Consider the following 2,493-nt stretch of genomic DNA (forward strand, 5'->3'; position numbering starts at 1 on the left):
TATTGGTACGACTCTATACCTAAAACGTCTTTTATTATTGGATAAAATTTTAAAAATTAGTTTTTATCTCAACCAATGAAATGAAATTATTCACAATATAGAAATTTTTGTGACGTTTGATAATGGTGAAAATCCGAAAATGAATCCACTTCAGCTACAGTCTATTGTAAGCTTTATATCGAAAATCAGAACGAACTTTCCGGACAACCTATAATGTTAATACAAAGTGTCAAATGAATGTAACAGAAGTAGTTTATTCCAAATTGTATCACAAGTATATAGAGATAGAGTTCAATTTTGTCAAATGTACCGATATTTTTGCGCACCTTGACTGCTTCGTTACTTATGACGCTGTGGCTGCTACGATATTTATGAGCATCTTGCATGTACTCATATATTTGACGCTGTGTATGTACCGATGTATTTGAGCAGGGTGAATGTATCTATTATTTTGAGGACTTTTGTTGTACCGATATAATTGATTACTTTTGATGTACCTATATATTTGCATATCTTGTCTGTGACGATCTATATGACGCTGACTATACAACTCTCTGCGGCGGAATCGTTCAGAGATCGCTGTACACTTTGTTCACGTTACGAAAATGTCGTGTAGATGTCGCGCGACGAGATAACTATTGAACGGTTTAGTGTCGCCGACCGGAAGAAGTCGACGTAGTGCACGGCGAGGTCCTGCCGCGCCAGCCGGCCCAGCTCGTACACGGCCGCGTGCAGCAGCAGGAAGGCGGCGGCGACGCGCGCCTCGCCCTCGCCCGCGCCCACGCCCTCGCTCGCGCCCTCGCCCTCGCCCGCGCCCACGCCCTCGCCCGCGCCCGACTGCGCCGCCTCGGCCCAGCTGGAGCACACGCTGCAACACAACGAGCTCTTTCACGTATCACACCCCTTCGGTAGCCGACATCTTTCTACGCTACCGAAGAAGTGTGCTGGCCATTGATAATATTGCATATTAAATAAAGATCTACATCTTTTAAGGCATCGTTAGAGTATATTTGTATATATGTGGGCACCTGCGGCCGGCGAGCGTGGGCGCCAGGCGCTCGTGCAGCCGCCGCAGCGCCTCGCCGTACTGCGTGCCCGCTAGCGCCGGCCGAGCGCGCTCCGCCACGCCTTCTCTCGCCGCGCCCTCGCTCGCCGCGCCCTCGCTCGCTGCGCCCTCGCCCGCAGCGCCCTCCCCCGTCGCGCTCCACTCCGCCAGCAGCGCGGCTGTAACCAATAAACACATCATATTATTGATCTATTACTATATCATTTTATATCTTTTCCTACAACATTTGTTACAAGTCTATTTACTCAGAATTTATGTAAAAGCCGAATAAGGATACGGATAAGTAAAGTCAATATCTACTTTGGACGACCAGATTTTTTTTCTTGGTAACTTGTTGTTTTTATAGGAAAAAACTATAATACAAGCGTAGTAAAATTTTTTGAAGCGCCTACATTGGCAGTATTAGTTTCAATTAAATAGCGATCGAGAGCTCCAAGAGATTAGAAGTAGCAAAACAAATGGGAGGGTTAAACAAAGACATAATGAAACGTTCGGCACCGTCGGCCAAGACGAGCGGCTCCGCGAGCACCCGCAGTAGATTGTAGGCGAGCAGGAGGTGTGCGGGGTGCGCCGCCGCCCCCAGCACCTCCAGCGCCGCGCGCGCCAGCCCCGCCGCCGCCAGCGGGCCCGCCCGCGCCTCCGCCCCCAGCGCCGCCCACTGCAGCGCCCCCCCGCCCGCCAGCCGCGCCAGCGCGCTGCACATGCTCGCCCGCGCCACGCCCACCTCGCCGCCCGCCCCGCCCCCAGCCTCGACCCCCGCCTCGCCTGCGCCGGGGGATCAAATATCATCAAAATCTCTGTCCGATGCGACGGATTAAGAATGCACGGGAGACAACAAACAAAAATTAACATAAGGCAGAGACTGACGGAGGATGTGCAGCGTGAGGGCGAAGAGGTGCGCGTTGAGCGCGGGCGCGAACACGTCCGCCCACTCGCCCGCCAGCGCCAGCACGTGCGCCGCCGGCCGCCGCCGCTCGCTCTCCGCGCGCACGCCGCTCGCGAACCGCTGCACGGCGCCGAACAGCCGCAGCGCCGCCACGCCCACCAGCGCCACCTGCGCAACCCACCACAACGAGCTCGCATACAGCACGAGCGCCGCGCCGCGCCGCCCCGCCCGGCGGAACGGAAGAGAGGCGGACCTTGGTGTAGTCCCAGGCGGCGGCGCTCAGCTGCAGCGACTCCAGCAGGCCGGCCAGGGTGAGCGTCACGAAGTCCCAGTGGTGCGCGGGCAGGTGCCAGCCGCGCGCGCGCACCGCCGCCGCCAGCAGGTCCGCCGCGGCCGCGCTGCTCGCCGCGCTCGCCCACCGCGCCGCACTTATCTCTCTGCATGAGGATTCAACGCATCTCGTTTCAGGATCGGTGTCGGAGGGCGAAGGGCGGAGGGCGGAGGGTGGGGGTGGGGCGGTACCTGCCGGTGAGCAGCACGT

Source organism: Papilio xuthus, unplaced genomic scaffold (genome assembly GCF_000836235.2).
Source record: "Papilio xuthus unplaced genomic scaffold, Pxut_1.1 DF827777.1, whole genome shotgun sequence".
In the NCBI taxonomy this organism is placed as follows: Eukaryota; Metazoa; Arthropoda; class Insecta; order Lepidoptera; family Papilionidae; genus Papilio; species Papilio xuthus.